At 39.0% G+C, this 23,531-nt stretch overlaps 1 pseudogene; it reads right to left on the bottom strand.

The window, feature by feature from the left end:
- Positions 1–1,680: 1,680 nt before the first annotated feature.
- Positions 1,681–20,056, bottom strand: LOC114087081 (phytanoyl-CoA dioxygenase, peroxisomal-like; annotated as a pseudogene).
- Positions 20,057–23,531: the final 3,475 nt, after the last annotated feature.

Raw genomic sequence — 23,531 nt, 5'->3', positions numbered from 1 at the left:
ATTCTTAGAAGGAATTGTTTTATTTTGTGCTTTGAGCATAAATTTTTAGATTACTGTCTGGTGAAATTAACCCCCATTCAAACAGATCCCCTTCCACTGAGTAGCCAGGCTTCTCCTCCAGTCCCATCTCTTCATGTTCCAGCAGAGGTTTGCTCCCACCCTTCACAAGGAGGGTGCACATGGGTGAAAAGCAGCCCTAGTTTTCCTGCCCTAGTCATTCCCCTTCCCACTACAGAGTGTGGGTGCCTGCAAATTGCTATGTGAACTAATGGAGAGAAGGAACACAGATGAGATGAGAAATGCATGTTCCTGACAGAAGAGCTGGCTTTCACTCACAGATGCACATGGAGACTCAAAATTGTGCCAATTTCCTTGGTGAAGTTTGGTTTTTCTTTCTTTTTTTAAGTTGTCTATGGACCTTTATTTTATTTATTTATATGTGGTGCTGAGTCTCGAACTGAGTGCTTCACACATGCTAGGCAAGCACTCTGCCACTGAGTCACAACCCCAGCCTGAAGTTTCATTTTTCCAATCAGGAAGAGCGGGTCACAGGGGTGTACACCTTTAATCACAGCAACTTGGGAGGCCCAAGCAGGGGAAGCAAATCCAGGTTGGAAGTAGTTTGAAACAGGTTCTAGATCAAAGCAGTGCTCTCTGCATGCTGTCTGCCCTGGCTTTCTTTATTTACATTTAGTTCATATCATTCTAGGACCAGTTCCCTAGGCCCTCTTAATGATTCTCTTGCCTTTGCTCCTTTCCTGCTGGGGCTAAGAACAATTGGGGGCCTCCCTCAATAAACTAACACCCATGGAAACACATGGATGTGCTGAGCAGAATGACAAGAAAGGAACTGGCTGATTCTTTCTTAATGAAGCCACAAAATAAGGACCAGGGCTCCTTGCTGCCCTCAAGTGGAATAGAAATGTCTGCTATGTTGAAATAAATCCCAGTTCAGGCTCACTCCTCATTTAGGTTAAAGTATCTTAAAATGTCCCTTTTCCTCAAAACAGCTTAGGTTTCATTCATAAATGCTGAAGGCTTTTAGTTGCCCTGTTTAAAGAGAAGCTTAAGGGAAGATGTCCTTGTCTACATTCCTTAGAAACAAAGGAAAAGATTGGAGAAGATATTTTGTTTTTGAAGGATGGTAGCTGGAATGAGGATCCATTCTTATTTTGATCATGTAATGTCCTTTGTATGCCCTTCACCAAATGTAAATGTACTATGCATGATTCTAGATTGGAAATCTTTCATGAAGTGAAATTAGGAGGTGGAGTGTTTATTAGGACAGAGATGCTCATCTCCGTGCACACTGCATTTCAAGGAATAAATAAATAATAAAAGAATAAAATAATCTCTGTACATCCTCCCATTTACTTCAAATCACTTCTAATCAGTTATAGCACCTGTGTGTATAATTTCAAAGAGCTAATACAGTACAAGGAACTGATTGAATAAACTTAAATCATACATCATCTTTATTAGGTTTCATCCCAAATCAGTTTTTCTAAAAATCAGTAGTATTTCACATAGCACCATTCCACTGCAAAATCAACTCTATGCAATGAAAGCCCCAATACCTTTCTTGATTTTGGTAACAAGTATTAGGATAGATTACACTATTCCAATACGAAAATATTTTCCTCAGAATCCTTGTTTCCTTCAATTTCCTTTAAAAGAGTTTCAAAAGTTGGTTCTTTATCCTTTCACAAGTTGTGCGTGAGACATGATAAAATCCTGGAAATAATACCAAACATAGTGAGTGTATGGAAGACTTCCATTGGTCTATTCCCCATAAGAAATGAGATTTCTAGCCTCTAGAAATCGTTAAATGAAAAAAAAAAAGCTATGATCATTATATTGATTAGTAAATGAAGCAAGTTCTGGAACTCCAAATAATTCTCTTGCCAACATTTAAAACAGTGCTAACTGCATGGATGGATCCCCAACCTGTCAGCCTTGTTGATCGCAAGTGATGCTTCTGGGAGATGTGATGCTAAGTCACAGCAGTTCACTACCCTTCTCTCTGCTTATCTTTACTTTATTTGTCTGAACTACTTTGAAGGCGCATATCTGATGAGATCATAGTAGTGAAAGTGGTGCCATTGTTAACGGTTTCTTTGGGTTTTCTCCTTTTTTGTTTTTTTGTGCTTTACTAGAGATGAGAGATGGAACCCAGGGGCACTCTCCACTAATCTACATCTGAGCCCTTTTTATTTTTCCAGTTTCTTGCCAAGTTGCTGAAGCTGGCCTCACTTGCAATCCTCCTGCCTCAGCCAAGCTATGAAGTAGCTGGGATTACAGGCATGTGCCACAATGCACCCTGCACCATTATTAATAAAGCAACAAAGATGATATTATTTCTTTTTTTTCTTGAGCAAACAGCAGGGTATTGTGGAAAGAATAATGTCAGAATTAGCTTTACTCTGAAATCTAGCTCTGTTACTTAGACCAGTCTCTGGGACTCTAATTCCTCTTAACATAGACTGTATAGCACCGCTGAGTTCTGGTGAAGAAAATGAGAAAAGGGACATGAAAGTGTTTTTATAACTTAGAATTATATAATTTGGCATTGTTATTCTATTATTCTATTGTTATTCTAAATATGCCTGACAAACTCTAACTTATAAAGTACCTAAAATAAATCAGGGTAGTGTTGATTCAGGACAACCTTCACAAGCTTGAAATGTGATGTACAGTCCAGGACCCCCATCAGATACTAAAGTCCATGGATGCTCTAACCCTTGAATCAAATAATTTCTGTACATCCTCCCATATTCTTCAAATTACTTCTAGATTAGTTATAGCACCTGGTATAATAAAAACACTATCCAGATTACATACACTATTGTTTAGGGAATAAGGATGAGAAAAAAATGTCTGTATGTGTTCAGTACAGATGCAATTTCTTTCAAATATTTTTAGATATCCTGAATATTTTCCAACATTTCAGTTGATTGAATCCCCAATCTTGGAGCATTTTCAAAAAAGAGACACATTTGTAGGTTCTAAAGGGAGAAGCAAGATTCTCCATCCCGAGGAGGTGTTCTGATGGTTCCCAAAGGCCCTATGTGTTGACCTACAGCATCCAGGATAACACAGAGTTATCATCACACTCAATCTCTTGGGAAGGGACATGACTGTACTATTCATTATCTCATGCAAATGAAATACAATAGGAATAACTTCTTGGTTCAGAGACTAAAATGTGTATTTTCTACAAAGTGAAGAGGTTTATTTAATTGCCTTGATTGCTAATTTGTCTATTCCTCATCAGTGGCATTGAATATCTACCACTTAACAAATACTTTCCAAGTGATGTGTATCAATTAGGAAAGCACTTGAAACACTGTCTACTGCCCCCTTAGAGATGTTTCATCTCTGCTCCACACACATTATGCCTCTCATTAACACCACATGCAAATTTACTGAGAGGAATATTGATCCCAGAATTGCACTCTGGAGTTTTACCAGATTTTCTAATGGAAATATTCTTTATCAAGAAAGGAGATCTGATTGAATCCCAAACCTTTGTGTTTGTTTGAATGTCCTAGAAGGATCCATATCCTACACTCATATTAAATCAGGGCTTAATTAAGTATCTTAGGAAAAAAATCTGAAACATTTTTACTTGGTCATTTCAGGCAAGTGTACCTTCAAATCTGTGGTATTTGCATTTCCAAAGAATTCTCTTGCTGTTTCTACAATTTCTTTCTCAATATTTTCTTGACTGGTGCCTTTCACGTCAATGTAGTGGCAATCAGCACTGGCAAAATGGCAGGAAATTACCTGTGCAGGGTGAACATTGATAATGGAGAAAAGCATCTCATAAATGTCAACAACCGCGCAAGGAGTATCCCTTGCAGAAAGTAATTATTACACACAGATTTGACTTCTAAACTGCAAGCCCACCTCCCTGGCATCTAAATGTGTCTACCTTGTAGCTCAGCCTCTCCCTCCTGCCCACTAGCTAAATGCTAATTAAGGAACTATAAAAAACTTTTACCAAGCTATGATTATATTTTTTAAAAGGTATATATGAGACAATGGCATAATTGCCTAAATAACCAATCTTTATATTTTTTAAATTTATTTTTTAGTTATAGGTAGACACAATGTCTTCATTTTACTTTATGTGCATCTGAGGATCCAACCCACTGCCTCACATGTGCTAGGCAAGTACTCCACCAATTGAGCTAGAACCCTAACCCCAAATGTGATTATTTGAGTATTTCAGCCCTTGTTTTTGTTCAGAAAGCAGAAGCTGTGCATTGCAAGGTGATCTACTGCTCTGAAACAATTCCACAAATGACCAAGATTCAAGAGGAACAGGTTTAGGATCCTGAGGACACCTGGATTCTAACTAAGTAGAGGAAACAAAAAAAAAAAAAAAAAAAAAAAAAAGGAAATATCCTTCTGGTAAGTAAAATGGAAAATACAATCCAGTTTAGTTAAAAATCATAAATCTTTTATATGTTACAATACCTATAATTTCTGTTTTGAACCCATTCACCTTTCAAAACTGGAGCATTGTGAATGTGTACTTTCCTGAATCCTTGAGTTTGGTTCCAGCCAGATCCATGGATGAGCAAAGGATGAAAGAAGACAGTGTCTCCCTTCTCCATCACAAGGTGCACTTGGGCATGGTCCTGGTCATAGTCCTGGATCCCATGGTACATGGTGTTAACTCCACCCTGGAACACATAAGACAGGCACAGTCTACACTGGAGAAAGTACCAAAATGAACACTTTGTGCATGACTCTGCAGGGACAGCAAGGGTTCTTTGACTTCTACCAAGAGGAAGACTTATCTAAGTTAAATTCTAAAATTATAAAAGATGCATGAGTCTGTCATATGTCTGGTTTTTGAAAGTCACATGTTATGGGTACAGTGGTGCACACCTGTGATCCCAGCGACTACGGAGGCTGAAGTCAGGCATCCCAAGGTCAGGACAGCTTAAGTAAATTTACCAAGATCCTCTCTCAAAAAGATTTTTTACAAAGAGATGAGGATGTAGCTTAGAGGTGGAGGGCTTGCCTAGCATGTGCAAGGTTTTGAGTTTGAACCCTAGCAATGCAAAAAATTAAGGTCATAGGTTAATAATAAATTCACTCATTTTTTTGACCAAATGAACATTTTGAATTTTACCTACACTTCCTCATTGAATTATAAGTAATTGAGATCAGCTTTGCCTCTTGTGGTGAATGCAGGTGAACACCTTTCTCTTAGGCATTTCCAGCTTAATCTTAACATACTTCCCCAGCCAGACATTCACCTCACCTAGAATTTTGTTCACATCATTCTTGTATTACTTAAGGTATCTTAGCCTAATTATTCCCCCAAAATAGAATGGTGAAAAGGCTCATACTTTCTGAGCTCAAAGGACTTATGTCATATTCAGTGTACAAAGAGAATAGTAAGATTAAATATTGTTTATTGATAACTATTTCCAAAGGTAGTCATAACTCAAGAAAATGTATTCTATCCTTATTAAAGAAATTAAAGTGAGAAGTGACTACAGATGATGAGCCTTTAAGCATCTGGGCAAAAGTGTCCCATTTCTCATGCTAAAAGTATTCTTTTGGGAAATGACCATCGTCCTACTGCAGAACATGGTAACTTTGACCCAGTATAATGGTTACGTTGTCAGTTTGATTGGATTAAGACATGCCAAAAATAAAGGGACTTCTGGTAGATGATGGTGTGTCTAGGGATGATTGATATGTGGGATAACAAATAAGGTGAAGACTCTCCTAAGTAATGCTTCCTAAGCATTACTGTGTAATAGAATGGTGGCTTGGATGGGATTAAAGTTGGAAGAACAGGGCTGGGGTTGTAGCTCAGTGGTAGAGCCCTTTTCTCACATATGCGAGGCACTAGGTTCGATACTCAGCAACACAATTAAAAAAATAAACAAATAAAATAAAGATATTGTGTCCATTTACAACTAAAAATTTGAAATAAAATAAAGTTGGAAGAACAAAGAAGCAGCACCAAATGGCTGCTGTGATTCTCTGAGGCCATCAGCCTGCCCTTTCAATTCAAACCAGATTTTGCCAGTGATTCATCAGGGATTTCAGGATCTTCTGGTCTTGCACAGAAAATCCTGAGAATCTCCTCTCTACCTCTAGGCTTCTAGACCTCAAACAGTGAGAACACGTTTTTGAAGAATGAATTGGACCTCATCATTCATGAGTGCAGAGGCACCTTAATAGCTCCCCAGCATCAACATTTGAATGCATATACAAACTATTGTTCAGTCATGCAACAGAATACTACTCAGCAATGGAAAGGAACAAAGAACAAGCTATTGAGAGATATGTCAGCTTTGGTGAACCTCAAAATAACTATGCTGAGCAACAGAAGTCACACCCCCCAAAAAGGTGTATGCCATAGGACTATACTTATATAACATTTTATAAAATTCAAACTAAATGACAGGAATGGAAAGTAACTCAGTGGTTGCTTCGGGAGGGTATCAATGGATTCCTTTGATTGTGGTACCAGGTGTGTATGGAAAAATCATCAAATTATATCCTCAAAATATGTACATTTCTTACATGAGACTTATTGCTGAAAAACACTTTAGTTACAAAATGAAAGTTCTTCCAGCTTCCTAAAAAGGAAGCACCCCATTCTCCACATATAACCTCGAGACTCACTACTAAAATCCTTAATCAGATCCTAATGTACATTTTTAGCTCTTCTCCCCTTCTAAGTCCCAAAATGTGCCACTAGCACCCAGCCTCTCTGGAATGTGAGCATCTTCCATCTTTCCTCCTCCTTAGCCCGGTTCACACTTGCCCTTGACCTGAGGCCTCCATAGAGAATTTCTGTGGTAGGAAATTCTACTTTGTCCTTCAAGGCTCAGCTCAACCTCCACCTCCACCCCTGAGCCTCTGCTGGTCCTCACAGGGGCAAGGAGACAATCCCTCCCTCCCTTCCTCTACTCTGACAGTCTTCAGTCAGTGGGCATGTCACAAACACCAGAGTTGAAGGGTTGATGCCTGACCTCTGCCATCAGGCCTCACCATCTCAGATCCTAGGCAGCTCCTACCCAAGTGTCCATACTGGCTGGCTTTCACACATATGATGAAAGAACAAATATAATGAATATTTGATCTGATGTCCTTGAACTCCTCCTGATCCCAAATGCAGATTTCAGGACAATGATTTGCTGAGAAAGGAAGGCAGTCTCTTTTCCAAGTTTTTGACATGAAATTACAACAGGGAAAGAGATTCTGATTCAGACTCAGTGGTAAGACAGACCTACCTCCCACTGGGGGTAGTCATGTGGCTTCAGGGGAAGTTTGTGGGTGCCTGGGAGGACAGCCAGACAGCCATTGTTCCGGTCAGTGTGTTCCATGGCCATCCAAGCACACACAATGAGATTGCTGGGCCTGAAGGGGAAATAGTGCAGATCCTGGTGCATGGGGTGCCGGGAAGTCTTCTTGTCTGAAATGAGCCTGCTGTCAAAAGAGGCTCAAGCCTCATACTTATTATTCTTTGCCTGAATAAACAACATATTGACCTTCTCCTGAAAAAAACAACCACATCAAACGCTGTGCAAAACCTGTCTAAAGGGACAAGTTCCACACTGAAATAGCAGTCAAGATGGTGCTCAGAATCTACACTTATCTTCTGAGTGTCTGGTTGCTGGGTGCTTACCTTCTTTTCTAGGGATGGTGGCTTGGATGGGATCTCTGTTTTGCTTTATTCCTTTATCACTCTATATTTGGCACAGAGCTAGCATGCAGTAATTATTTTGTTAAAAAAGCTGGACTAATTAAATTAAATTAAACAGACTATTACAATTATGTTTAGTTTTTTTTTTCTTCAGATTTTTCTTGTTTTGTATTTTTGTGGTAGGGGTCTGAGTTTCCGTCTCATAAGAATAGTCTCAATGAGTAATTGAACCCAGGGGTGCTTAACTACTGAGCCACATCCCTAGCCATTTTTATTTTTTTTATTTAGAAACAGGATCTTGCGAAGTTGCTGATCCTGGCTTTGGATCTGAGCTTGTCCTGCCTCAGCCTCCCAAGTCGCTAGGATTACAAAGTGCAATACAGAGCCCAGCTGAGGTCCCCTTCTATGTGGCTGATTCCAAAAACAGTTCCCTTAGAGGTCCTACTTCACAGAGCAATAGGCATCCTGTGTCCAGTCAGTGTCCAGTCAGAAACACTAAGCACAGGGACATTTTCCCCAGCTTTGTTCTAGGCACTTGGTTCCCAGACCACCTCCCCTCAAAAGGAAGGACATCATGGAGGAAGACATCCTATCACTTAAACCTCTCCCAGCCGTCAGAAGGAAGAAAAAGTACACAGGGATAAAACCTTCTCATGGCTGATTTCTGCTGCATTATAAAAGGATCTCTTGGTGTGGTCCAAGAGCCATCTGCAGTAGAATCTCTGGAGGTGGGTATTAAAAGGCAGACACCTGGGATCTACTTGCAGAATCAGTGTCACTGTGAGAATTTAGAATCTAGGTTTTGGCAAGCATAAGGCACCACAAGGACTTGAGTGTGACTTATAGTCACAGCTTTCGTCCTGTTACTAATAATGATGTCTTCAGATCAGGAATGCAGAATCCAACAGGCTAAGAATGGCTGGTGAAGATTAGAGATGTTGAATAGAAGGAGTCTATGATATAAGAACAGTCACATTTCTTAAACTGTCATTTCAGAGAACCATTCATTGGAAAAGTTATAATAACCCTAAAAACATCATCTGAAATCACTTTTACTTTAACGTTGATATAACATGAGCTATAATAAGACTTAGCAGCACTCACATTCACTCAATCCAAAGTTTGACAGTTACACATATGAATGCTTCTAAACATCACGTTTACCTGTGTTAATTAAACTATCTTTTTGTCTTTCATCTCTTTAACAAATAAGAGCCCTTTACCCATATCCGGAGGTTTGTTTATCAGCATTGTGTGCATAGCCATAATATTGGGTCCAGTGAAGCACTCCACATACTTCAGAATCTGAGAAAAGGAGAAGGAAAAACAAACTCATTGGAAATCAGAAATGCAGACAAGAGGCATAAAATGTCCACACAAGAAACAAAATAGCAACAATTTAAACATTAATTGGTATTTCACAACACTGCTGACAAATCATGGAAAACTTGGAGTTAGAAATCATTCCAGATCTCCAATACTCAGCATTCAATGGGAACTTTTTGAGCAAGCTTGAAGTGTAACCTTTCTCTTTTACCCTACAAGAAAGATAAGGGTATCTGGGAGGTATCAACTAGGAATCCCAGGATCAGCTCTTCTGCTAACCAAAGCCACAGAGGATGGCCCAGGCAGAAGGCAGTGTCTCCCTCCTCCTGGGAGACTCTGCATAAGAAGGGTCCATCATGACTTGGGGCTGTCACCACTGGCCCAGCAGAAAGTAGAACAATGAGTCAGGGGACCTCTTTCAATATATGTGGCCACTCCCTCAACAATTCTTCCCTAAGGTCCATGAACCAGGCAGAGTATTGGCCAGTAGGGGGCTCAAAAGTGAACAAGAAAAGGAGGTCTCTGTCCCCATGGAGTTTGAGCAGAGGAGAAAGGAAAATAGGAAATCTGAAAGTCAAGGATGGTAGTACTTCATCCACCACGAGTTGCCTCTGACTTCAAGTTCTGTGAGCACCTGCAGACTTCATTCCCATCACAGCACTGGAGGTTGAAACACTGATAGTTGGGGATCATTTCCCCTGGGCCTTCTCTCCATGGGCTGAATAGGACATCACAGGTGATTTACCTATGCAATCTGTCTTCAGGAGTCAAACACTCTTAAGGCATTTGGTTATGGTTTTTCATAATTGCTATATAGAATGTCTCTTTCAAATCATTTTAAACAAGTGGTTAGGAGACCATGGTGCTCAAAGGTGGGAGTGTATGAACAAACTTGAGGATGCAGGAGCTAATTCCTAAAGAATGCACAAAGAGCTCACAGCAAGTGAGGCTGGGTAGAGAGAGACTTCTTCTCATGTTGTACTCTCCTGATCTACTTGAAATATGAATTACTCTTTTTAATTTATATATTTATTCTAACTAGGTACATATGACAGCAGAATGCATTTTGATTCATAGTACACAAATAGAGAACAACTTTTCTTTTCTCTGGTTGTACATGATGTGTCACACCGTATGTGCAGTTATACATGTATCTAGGGTAATGATGTCCATCTCATTCCACCATCTTTCCTGCCCCCAAACTCCCTCCCAATTGCCCAAAGTTCCTATATTCTCCCTATGCCTCTCCCCATCCATTATGGATCAGCATCCACTTATCAGAGAGAGCATACGGCCCTTGGTTTTTTGGGATTGGCTTACTTTGCTTAGCATGATATTCTCCAACTCCATCCATGAAATATGAATTACTCTCAAAGAAGAATAATTTTTTAAAAATTAATTTAAGCCAGCCATAGTGATGTATGCCTGTTAGCCCAGCTGCTCAGGAAGCTGAGGCAAGAAAATCATCAGTTCAAAGTCAGCCTCAACCACAGCATGACTGATATCTCAATACAAAGAATAAAAAGACTGAGGGATTAGTTCAGTGATAAAGTGCCCCAGAGTTTAATCCTTAGCACCATATATAAACAAGATTACATAAAACATAATTTAAATTTAAAAGCAAATTCATGTCTTTATGATATGCGGATGTTGACTCAAATAGGTGGGGGAAGGAGGAGTGGAGGTTCCCTGGATTGGGACAAAGTGGAATGTGGGGAAAGGAAGGAGATGGGAATGGGAAGACAATAGAATGAACTGGACAGAACTTTCCTATGTTCATATATGTATACACAACCAGTGTAACTCTACATCATATATAACCACGAGAATGGAAAATTAAACTCCATATATGTACGACATGTCAAAGTACATTCTACTGTCATATACAACTAAAAGATTAAATAAAATAAATAAACAAAAGCAAATTCATAACTCAAATGACAAGCTTCATAAAACAAATAGAAGAATGAATACATTTACACTACTTTCACTCCTGTTGATATTTACTTTAATAAAGCCCTTGCTCTTTAATTCCTGTTTTTCTTAACAAAAGATAATTAACACAATCCATAGTGGTGTTTCTCAGTCTTGGTGCTATTGGTATCTTGGTTGGGATAATTCTTGGGGAGAGAGTTCTTTTGTGCATCATAGGATCTTGGGCCCTATTGCCAGCATATGTGGCCACGACCCACTAGAAGCCACTATTGCATCCTCCCCCACTGTTGTAACTACCAGAAAATCCTGGAAATAAGGAAAGTCTTAAGACATTGCCAGTATCCACTGGAAGACAAAATTTCCTCCAGCTGAGAACACCACTCTAGCACCATGTGTGGAAAGCTGTTAAATTCAGTACAATCACCAGGTCTTGGGGAAGACCTGCAGGCTGGCTATGAAGGAGAAACCCAAACAAGAGCAGTCTCTAACCTCTGGGAGAGTGCAGTATCTGAAGAGCTCCTTATCATCATGCAAATTCTGAACCTTCAAGATTGTTTTCTCACTTGGAATGTATTCTGATTTTGCAAGGGACACATCTCTCACGACCGCTAGTCCTGCTGGTTTCGACTCTTTTTGCAGATTTTTTCAAATTCAACCCTAGAAAATTAAATTACAAACAATGTCATGACCTCTGCTCCAAGCCCCTGGTTGGCCTGGACCTGTGCAAAGCTTGGCAGGTACAGGAGTAGTTTCTCTCTACTTCCTCCGCCCTCAGGCCTAGTAGAATCATTTTGATGGGAGGGAAGAGAAAATGGCCAACTCAGCAATCGTGGCCTCCTAGCTGGAATCCACTACCCGGATGAAAATATTGCTTGGCTTAACACACCAGTGGAGAAATAGTTTCATAATTACATTGTAATAATACAGGCTAAGTATTCCTTATCTGAAATACTTCAAAGTATTTCAGATTTTAGGGGGTTTTTTTGGATTTTGTTATGTTGGCGTATACATAATGAGCTGATTGTGGTGGCTCAGGCATCTAATCATAGACACTCAGGACAGGAGGCTGCAGGATATAAGTGTGAAGCCAGCCTAATCAATTTAGCAAGTCTCTGTTTCAAAAAATATATATATGGAAAGGTCTGGGATGGAATTCTGTGGTAAAGCTCCCCTGGGTTCAATCCCCAGTCCTGAAAATAATGATAATGAAGATGATGATGATGATGATAAAATAATAATGAGATACCCTAACGATGGGACCCACGGCTCATCACAGAACTTATGTTTTCTATATGCCATATATACATAGCTTAAAGGTAATTTTATACATAGTTTTAGTGTGTGTGTGTTGTGACCATGACCATCACATGGGGTCAAGTGCGGAATTTTCCTCTTGTGACATCATCTTGGTGCTCAATGATTTGGATATTGAATTTTCAGATTAAGGATGCTTGGCCTGTAGTAGCAAATACTCCTGTAACAACTACCTGATGCCAGGCCCTCTTCATGGTACTCTCCACATATTTTACCTTTTTTGTCCTGTCAACAATGCTAGGAGATCAGTACTATTATTATGGACATTTTACAGAGGAGTACACAAAGGTATGGAAAACTAAGGTGACTGTGTGGGACATGCCACCTGTGTGAGATACACCATGTTAAGAGGTAGAACTGAGATTAAGGCCAGAAAGTCTGGCTCCAGAGCCTATGCTCATAACACATCCCAACAAACCACATCTCTCAAAATTACTTGAACTTGCAGAGGCTAGTCTAACTTGTATTCCCATTACATACATGTAATACATAGTATATCAATTTTTTTTCATGCATTATAATTACACCTAATAATTATATCATTGTGGTATATTCATATCTGCACATAGAATTCTTGGGTCATCTCCCCTTTCTCTCTCCTCCCTCCCACAGAACCTGTTGCTGTACTCTATTGATCTCCCTTCTATTTTCATGAGACCTCTTTTTACCCCTTTCTTCTCTCTAGTTTCCACGTGAGAGAACACAATGACCCTTGACTCTGAGTCGGCCTATTGATCCTAACATGATGTTGTCCAGTTTCATCCATTTTCCTGCAAATGGCATAATTGCCCTAATACACATTTTGCAAAATAACCAAGAGTTTTACTCTACCTAAAGCGTTGAATATCAGCATCAGATACTAGATTTTTAATAACAAGAAATCCATTTTCTTCATAAAATTTTCTCTGTTCCAGGCTTAGCACATTATTATCCAAAGTATACCTACAGGACAAAAGGCACTAAATAAGTCCAAACTTATTTACAACCTACCATTATGTACCAAGAAGCCAAGAAATGAGATATCCTATATTCAATACTTCTAATTGTAGGTCTTTAAGAAAATGATCTTAAAAGGGTTGAAAAACTTCATGTCCAAAACATTAACAGTGGTCACAAAAGGTACAGTAATGGGAAAAATATTAACTCATCACATTATATCCACTCAGTGGAACATGACCCAGGCATGAAAACTGAAGGAAATGAGTGTGTGGAGAATGGCTATTATAATAAAATATGATTACAATGATATAAATATGATACTATTTGTGCAAAGGAGACTGCTGAGAAATACACCAAAAATATTTTTAACAGTGATTGCCTTTCAATAATGCAATTATGGGTGATTTTTTTGAATTCCCTCCTTTTCTCTGATTTTTAAATTTTTTCTGGAGTGCATGTACACGGTTTTCAGTTGGGAAATTAATTCAAGAAATTTTATGTTTTCAATTCATTCAATACATTCTCAGAAATAATCAAAATACCAAAATCCAAATAAATATACAACATATCAGCAAATGAGGTGGAACTGTAAATAGGTGCAACCACTATGGAAATCATTATGGAGATTCCTCAGAAAACTTGGAATGGAACCACCATTTGACCCAGTCAACCCAATCCTAGGTTTATACCCAAAGGACTTAAAATCAGCATACTACAGTGATGCAGCCACATCAATGTTTACAGCAGCCAGATTCACAATAGCTAAACTATGGAACCAACCTTCCCTTCAACAGATGAATAGATAAAGAAACTGTGGTATATATACACAATGGAATATTACTCAACCTAAAAGAAGAATGAAATTATGGCATTTGCCAGTAAAAGGGTGGAACTGGGGAATATTATGCTAAGCAAAATAAGCCAGTCCCAAAGAACCAAAGAATAAATGTTTTCTCTGATATGTGGATGCTAATTCACAATAAGGGAGAGGGGGAAAACAGAGGTATTTTAGACTAGACAGAGGGGAGTGCAGGGAGGGGCAGAGGCATGAGGGTAGGAATGATGGAAGAATGAGTCAGACATTATTAGCCTATGTGTAAATATGATTACATGACCTGGGTAAATCTACAACATGTACAACCACATGAATGAGAAGTTATACTCCATTTATGTATGATGTGTCAAAATGCATTTTACTGTCATGCATAACTAATTAGAACAACATCAACAAAGAGAAATCACAATATTAAAAAAGATATCAGCAAATATAATCACCCAACACCTCTTGTAAGACTGAAATTATGGCTGTAACAATATTTATGTAGATCAGGGTTTTCCCCTAAGGTGACATAAGAATAAAACTTGTCTGGCATAGTAGTAAACACTTATAATCCCAGGGACGCAGGAGGCTGAGGCAGAGATGCATGTTCCAGGTTAGCCTCAGCAACTTAGTGAGGCCCTAAGGAACTCAGCCAGATCCTGACTCAAGATAAAAATTAAAAAGTACTGGGAATGCAATGTTGAACTACCCTTTGGGTTCAATCCCCATCACTAAAAAAAAAAAAAAAAAGTAATAAACCTACGTTTCTAATTTCAGCAACTCAAGAAGCTGAAACAGAAACATTGCTAAAGCCAAGGAGTTAAATACCAATTTGGTCAACTTAGTGAAACCAAAAAAAAAAAAAAAAAGACAAAGAAAAAGAATATAATGAAAACAAAAAATTTTAGCTAATATATTAATTTAACCAAAGAACAAGCTAACTTAGTTGTAATAAAACATACTTAATTTTTTATTTTGTTTTATTTATTTATTTATTTTTTGTGGTGCTGGGGATTGAACCCCGGGGCCTTGTGCATGCGAGGCAAGCACTCTACCAACTGAGCTATATCCCCAGCCCCCATGCTTGCATTTTCAAAACTCAGATTATATATTTTCTAGTAGTTTTCCTTCTTTCTGAAGTTTAGAAAAAATATAGAAAAATTAAAGTCAAGATCTTCAAAAGCATCCACAATTCTAATTAATTAGAACAAATCCTACAAACAAAGCATTTGTATAATGAATTCAAACAGGCAATATATATTTTATATCAGATCCAAAATACCACTAGAAAAGCATTTATATACATAGTAGAGTTACCAGTTAAAATGACATCTACTTACTGGAATTGCTGAGGATGGAAACTGGCAGGAACAATAGGCCCTGAAGTATGAGTAGCTACCTAGCGTGTGAATTAAGGCAAACAAAGTAAAATTGGGGAGTCAACCTTGTCTAGAAACAACTGCCTGCTCTGGGGTGGTTCTCTCAGGAAAGGAGTTCCCTAAACAGACACCAGATGCTCAGGTTTCCCACATCACCCTGACAAGTACACACTGCTGCTTTAAGTCCTTTCATTTATATCCCACAGTCTAGTCTAATTTTAAATATGTGTAAGAACTAAAAATTCTTTTTCTAAAATCTCTTTTCCAAACTATAAGTAGAGATTATTGACACAGTATCTCATTATTTTTACTATTTTCTCATTGTTTCTTTAGTTAAAAGACTTCCTTTTAGAGTATCACTTCTCATGAACAGGTTATCATTTCTTAAGTGACATCTCTATCAATTGTGATGACAGTTGAATAATCCAGGAAGAATGCAAGTCAAGATTCAGAATTATGAGCTCCTGTCTGCTCTCTCAGAGGCAGAGGGGTTAACACCCTGCCTGGGTCAATGACTCTCAGCAAATTGTCATTGCCAAGACACTCAGATCCCAGACTCTAGACCAATGGTCTTATTGCCTCTCCTGAATTCCTGTAGCATGTTTTCTTTGTCATTGTTGTTCTTGGGGAAATTTTAATGATATGGAAATGTTTATAAGCTAAGGTTAAGTGAAAGCAATGCATGCACAAAACTCATACAGTATATTCCTGGGTTTTAATACTATGCATAGGAACGGAAAACACCAGCAAGTTTACGATTTGTCAATGGTGGAATAATGACTTACATGTATTTAATTTCCCCTCTCTACTTGTCTTCAAGTTAAAAAAAAACTTGACATTTTACACTTCAAAAATGATTATTCCTTATTCCAAAAGCTACCATTCTAAGAAACAATGAAAGCTGGAGAAAAACTGTCACAAATCTTTAAGAAGTCTAAGACTAAAGGAAATATTCACTATAAATCTTGGCCAGTGTTGTCCAAGATCAAAGCCACCAGGCACTTCTGGCTATTTAAGCTGAAATTAATTGAATACCAAAGTGCAGTCCCTCACTTGCACTCATCCTAATTTGACATATTTCAACAGCTCAATAGCTTCATGTGGCTGGGGCTACTATATTGTACATGAAACATGAAATATTTCATCACAGAAAGCTAAACTCAACAGTGCTGATATGGAAAAACCCATCAAAAAACTGATCTCTAAGCTCAGCAATAGCAGGGTCAGAAAAATCCAATTAAAAAATATTAAGAGGGCTGGGATTTAGCTTAGTGGTAGAACACTTGCCTAACATGCACCAAACTTTGGATTCCATCCCCAGAATGACAGAGAGGAAAAACAAAGCAATGAGAGGCTGAACCAAGAAATCCCAATTATACTCCTAAATATATCCAGTCCCAGTGTATCACAACTCTCAGCATTTAGTGCCGGGTTTCTGTTCTTGTGACTCAGTCACATGTGAGGTTGGTCTCCCACAATTCAGCCTGCATCAGAAACAGAACATAAAAGAGACTTAAGTGCCACCTCTAGATTCTGATTCTGCAATCTGAATTGAATTGAGCCTTAGAATTTGCATTCCCCACCACTCCTGGGATGAAACCCAGGGCCCTGCAGTACTAGGCAAGTCCTCTACCACTGAATTAAACCCACTGAGCTACACCATAAGATATTATCTGTTTGTTCAGAGGGAACATCAGCCACTGGAAAATGGCCAGCCCTTTGGCCTTCACTTTTGGGTTCTTTATGCCTTTCCTAGGAAACCAGTGTTACAGAAGAGTGGTGAGCTGAAACTCCAAACTTGAGGTCTGGGATACACATAGAAGAGAATCTAAAGTCCGACAAATAAACGTTCCCACAAAAGAAGGGAGGGAGCTGGGAATGTAGCTCAATGGGTAGGCACCTACTTGGCATGCTCCTGGTACTGAGTGGAATCCCTTGCACTGGAAAATATAAAAAAATTTAAAAGTGTGTTGTGATCCCAAGTGTAAAATATATATCCCTGAATCCTTACAATTACAAAAACAGGATTAAATGAATGAATTAAGTCAATAAATTATGTAAATAGATGAATAAAGACATAGAGGAGAAAACCTCCTTTGCATAAAAATTCTAAATATTTCCTGTAGATATTTCATCCTTAAGAAAAGGGAAAGCAAGCCCAGTGCAGTGGCGCTCATCTGTAATCCCAGAGGCTCAGAAGGTTGAGACAGGAAAATCATGAGTTCAAAGCCAGCCTCAGCAATGGCGATGCACTAAGCAACTCAGTGAGACCCTGTTTCTAAATAAAATACAAAATAGGACTGGAGATGTGGCTTAGTGGCCGAGGGCCCCTGAGTTCAGTCCCCAGCACCAAAAAAAGAAAGATGGTATTAACTTGTAGATGAAGCCCACCTAAATAGGATGGCCACCATGATAGTTCTGGAGGTCAAAACTTCTTCTGCACCATGTGAAGCAAGAGTTCAAAACCTGATTGGCAAAGAGTACAGAAGGTCCCCAGTTCTCCTGGAAAACATCAAATAGGAATAAATGTGGAGACAGCATTATCTTCTTTGACATTCTCTGCTCTTGAGAGTGCTCTCTGCTTAAGCCTCTCTTTCTTCTACTTTACTCTCACCTCACTTTCACATAGTAAATTTCCCTTGTTTCACTTTTGCTTCCTGAATTTTAAGGGTTTTTTGTTGTTATTGTTGTTGCTGCTGGTGGTGGTGGAACACAAGCACTGAGGTTTGGAGATTCAGCTCCCGCTTTCTTGTGCAAAGGTCATCAAATATAATGAAATTTGGGGTAATTATGACACTCATAGCCAGGAGGGCAGCTTGGAAGCCAAGGCCACACCTGAAGGCTATCTACCAACAGCATCTCCAGCCACTGAGAATATATTCTTTTTTCCTGAAAGGAACATGGACCATGCAAATATTCTTCTGTAAATGTGGTTTTCTCCACTCCTCCATTTATTTATTCATCTATTTAGCATATTGTGCTGTTGATTTCTTACAATCATCCTAGCATGTAGCCCAATTATTGCTGTTTCATAGGGGAGGAAAAAGCTCAGTGAAGTTAATTTGCTCGGAAGTGGCAGAGCCAGAATGCAGCAGCCTTTCACCTTTCCATGGAAACACTCCCAGCCAAAGCAACCACATGGAGGATCATCTGCCCTTTGGGGAGGTGAGATGATTGTCCTAGACTTTGTTAACAAGAAAACATCCTTGGTTGAGGCCCCAATGTGGTGGGGGATGGGTAAAATGGTTACTATAAATAAATAGAAAGTCACCAGTGGCTGCAAAGATATGGAGACTCTGGAAGCCTGCTTCACCAATAGGTGGGAATATGAAGTGTTGCTGACACTAGTTAAAACAGGATGGCGATCCTCACAAATTAAAAATAGAAATCCCATATGAAAAGGAGGCAGTGACCCACACCTGTAATCCCAGTAGCTCATGAGCTATAAGCCAGCCTCAGCAACTTAGTGAAGCTCTCAGCAACTCAGTGAGACCCTCTCACTAAATGAAATACAGAGAAAGGACTGGGGATATGGCTCAGTGATTAAGTGTCCCTGAGTTCAATTCTGCCACCCCACTGCCGCCTGGGGTAAAAAAAAAAAAAAAAAAGAACTTCAATATGATCCAGTAATTCGCCTCTGGAATTAAAAGGCAAAAGATACTACAAGAATGGAAAACAGGTTCTCTAAGAGATATGTGTACAAGAGATATGTGTACATCCATGTTCACAGCAGCACTGTTCACCATCACTGAAAGGAGGAAAGCAACACACATTGGAGAAGTCAATGAGCAGAGTGCCATATAGACATACCCTGGAATATTATTCAGTTTTTAAAAGAATGGACAATCTGACACATGCCACAGTATGGAAGAACCTAGGACACTGTGCTAAGTGAAATTACCTGTCAGGAAAAGACAAATACTTTGTATCTGAGTGTCCCTAAAGTAACCAAATTCATAAAACCAGGAGGTAGAATGTGGTGGCCCTGGCTAGGGGAAATGGGAAAGGAGAATTAGCATTGACTGGGGATGATGTGTCAGTTTAGTAAGTTGAAAAGAGTTCTGTCAATGGATGGTGACAATGGCTGCACAGCAGGGTGAATGTACTTAATATCACTGATCTACTCACTTAAAAATGGCAAAAATGGCCAGGCGTGGGAGCACATCCTTTAAAACCCAGTGACTGGAGAGGCAGAGGCAGAGGCAAGAGGATTGCAAGTTCCAGGTCAGCCTGGGCAATTTGGTGAGACCATGTTTTAAAATAAAGAATACAAAAGGTGGGGGATGTTTGTAAGTATTGGCTCAACCTCCTGTGACGAAAAATACACAAACAAAACTGTAAGATGGGTAATTTTATTGCATAGATATTTTTATCTCAATTTTATATATTCAAGAGAACACAGGAGTAAGTGGGGGGGCTCCAAGAACATTTATGTGAGCAAAGGTCTCTGGCTTTCCTCAACTCTGAGTCCCAAAATTCTTAGAAGGAATTATTGTTTTATTTTGTGCTTTGAGCATAAATTTTTAGATTACTGTCTGGTGAAATTAACCCCCATTCAAACAGATCCCCTTCCACTGAGTAGCCAGGCTTCTCCTCCAGTCCCATCTCTTCATGTTCCAGCAGAGGTTTGCTCCCACCCTTCACAAGGAGGGTGCACATGGGTGAAAAGCAGCCCTAGTTTTCCTGCCCTAGTCATTCCCCTTCCCACTACAGAGTGTGGGTGCCTGCAAATTGCTATGTGAACTAATGGAGAGAAGGAACACAGATGAGATGAGAAATGCATGTTCCTGACAGAAGAGCTGGCTTTCACTCACAGATGCACATGGAGACTCAAAATTGTGCCAATTTCCTTGGTGAAGTTTGGTTTTTCTTTCTTTTTTTAAGTTGTCTATGGACCTTTATTTTATTTATTTATATGTGGTGCTGAGTCTCGAACTGAGTGCTTCACACATGCTAGGCAAGCACTCTGCCACTGAGTCACAACCCCAGCCTGAAGTTTGGTTTTTCTAATTAGGAACAGCGGGTCACAGGGGTGTACACCTTTAATCACAGCAACTTGGGAGGCCCAAGCAGGGAAGCAAATCCAGGTTGGATGTAGTTTGAAACATGTTCTAAATCAAAGCAGTGCTTTCTGCATGCTATCTGCCCTGGCTTTCCTTATTTACATTTAGTTCATATCATTCTAGGACCAGTTTCCCTAGACCCTCTTAATGATTCTCTTGCCTTTGCTCATTTCCTGCTGGGGCTAAGATTAAATGGGTGCCCCCCTCAATAAACTAACACCCATGGAAACACATGGGTGTGCTGAGCAGAATGACAAGAAACGAACTGGCTGATTTTTTTTTTTTTTTTTGAGAGAGAGAGAGAGAATTTAATATTTATTTTTAGTTTTTGACGGACACAACATCTTTGTTTGTATGTGGTGTTGAGGATCTAACCCGGGCCACACATATGCCAGGCGAGCGCACTACCTCTTGAGCCACATCCCCAGCCCCTGCTGATTCTTTCTTAATGAAGCCACAAAATAAGGACCAGGGCTCCTTGGGGCCCTCAACTGCAATAGAAATGCACTGCTATGTTGAAATAAATCCCAGTTCAGGCTCACTCCCCATTTAGGCTGTAGTATCTTAAAATGTCCCTGTTGATCAAAACAGCTTAGGTTTCATTCATAAATGCTGAAGACTTTCAGTTGCCCTGCTTAGAAAGAAACATAAGAGAAGATGTCCTTCCTTAGAAACAAAGGAAAAGATTGGAGAAGATATTTTGTTTTTGAAGGAGGGTAGCTGGAATGAGGACCCATCCTTATTTTGATCATGTGATGTCCTTTGTAGGCCCTTCACAAAATGTGAATGTACTATGCATGGTCCTAGATTGGAAATCTCTCATGACAGCATATCAGGAAGTAGAGGATAGACTAGGAGAGGATGCTCATCTGAGTGCACACTGAATTTCAAAGAATCCGTTTCTGCCAAGATAAAGAGACAATTCAATGAAAGGAACTGACTGAACATACTTAAATCATATGCCATGTTTATTAGTTGTAAACCCAAATCAGTTTTCCAGAAAGACTAATATTTCATTTTTTCTGCTTTTACAGTAAAAATACTGTAAAATAAACTTCTACAAAATTAACTTCATACAATGAACTGCCCAATGCTTCTCGATTTTGAAAACAATAGGAAAAATTATGTCATTCCAGTCAGAAAACTTTTTTCCCTAGGATTCCTTGTTTCTTCTGATTTCCTTTAAAATAGTTATAATTAAGGGCTGTTTCAAAGATTAATTCTTCCTCATTTCACAAGTTGAGCTCCAAAAATACAAATATCCTAGAATCAATACCAAACAGAATGAGTGTATGGAACACATATTGGCCTTTTCCCGACAAAGACAAGAAAATTCTAGCCTCTACAAATGGTTAAATAGGGGGAAAATGCTATGATAATTATATTGATTAGTAAATAAAACAAGTTTTGGAATCCAAATAATTCTCTTGCCAACATTTGAAAAACAGAGCTAACTGTAGGGAGCCAATGGATTCCCAACTATCAGCCTCTCTGATCACACTTGCGGGGGGGGGGGGGGGGGGGGTGATGCTAAGTCACAACAGTTCACTGTCCTTCTCTCTGTTTATCTTTACTTGCTTGAAGCACTTTGAGGGTACAACTCTGATAAGATCATACTAGTGAAAGTTTGGTACTGGTTTACTGGGTTTTATCTTTTTGTTCCCCCCTGGTATTTTACTAGAGATGGAACCCAGTGGCACTCTCCACTAGTTTACATCTGAGCCCTTTTTATTTTGTATATTCAGTTTCTTGCTAAGTTGCTGAGGCTGGCCTCACTTGCAATCCTCCTGCCTCAACCAAGCTATGATTACAGATGTGCCACAACACACCCTGCCCCATTATTAATAAAACAATGTAGATTACCTTATGTGTTCTCTTTTTTTTTTTTGAGCAAACAGAGGGTATGGTGGAAAGAATGATTTCTGAATAGGCTTGACTCTGAAATGTAGCTCTGTAACTTAGACCAGTCTCTGGGACTCTAATTCCTCCTTTATAGCAGGTGCTACACAGACTGTTCTACTGGGATCTGGTGAAAAAAAATGAGATAGGGGAAATGGAATTGTTTTATACCTTAGAATTATATAATTTGGCATTCTCATTCGATTATTCTATTGTTATTATATTGTTTATTGATTATTCTATTGTTATTCTAAATGTGCCCATAAACTCTAACTTATAGAGTAATTAAAATAAATATGGAATGTGTTTATTCAGCACAACCTCACAAACTAATGTACAGTTGAAGATCCCCCATTAGATACCAAAGTCCATGAATGCTCAAGTCCCTTTAATAAAATAACCTCTGTACCTCCTCCCAGATACTTCAAATCACCTCTAAATTACTTATAGTACCTGGTACAATATAAATGCTATGTAATTGTTAGGCTGTATTATTTAGGAAATAATGATAAGGAAAAAAATGCCTGTACATGTTCTGTACAGATATGATTTTTTTTGAAACATTGTTTAATATTTAAATATTTTCCAATATATCAGTTGGTTGAATCCACCAACATGGAGCATTTTCAGACAGGGGACGCATTTGTAGGTTCTAAAGGGAGAAGCAAGATTCTCCACTCTGGAAAGCTATTCTGGAGGTTCCCAGTGGCAATGTGGCATCCCTTACAACATCCTGGATGACCCAGAGTCATCACTCTCAGTCTCTTGCAGGAAGGGGCATGCCTGCATTATCATTATCTCATACCAATAAAATAAATAGGAAGAGCTTCTTCATTCAGGGCCTAAAATGTGTGTTTTATTAAAAGTAAACTGGTTTATTAAATTACCCCAATTGATAATTTGTCTATTACTCATCAGCATCATTGATCCACTACCAAAAAACACTTTCCAAGCGATGTGTATCAATTAGGAAAGCACATGAAACACTGTGTAATGCCCCTCATCCATAAGCACTAGTGATCCTTCATCGAAGTCCCAAATCTATATGTATGCTCCTATGTATTCAGAATTCCCCCAGTCTTTCAATTCAAATTAAATTAAAGATTAATTAAACATGTGAAGACAAGAAACCTCAGTCATCTCTACTTGGTTATTTCATGCAAGTGTACCTA

The sequence above is a fragment of the Marmota flaviventris genome, chromosome 12, assembly GCF_047511675.1.
Source record: "Marmota flaviventris isolate mMarFla1 chromosome 12, mMarFla1.hap1, whole genome shotgun sequence".
NCBI classification, from domain to species: domain Eukaryota; kingdom Metazoa; phylum Chordata; class Mammalia; order Rodentia; family Sciuridae; genus Marmota; species Marmota flaviventris.
This window is presented reverse-complemented; position numbering and strand designations above follow the sequence as displayed.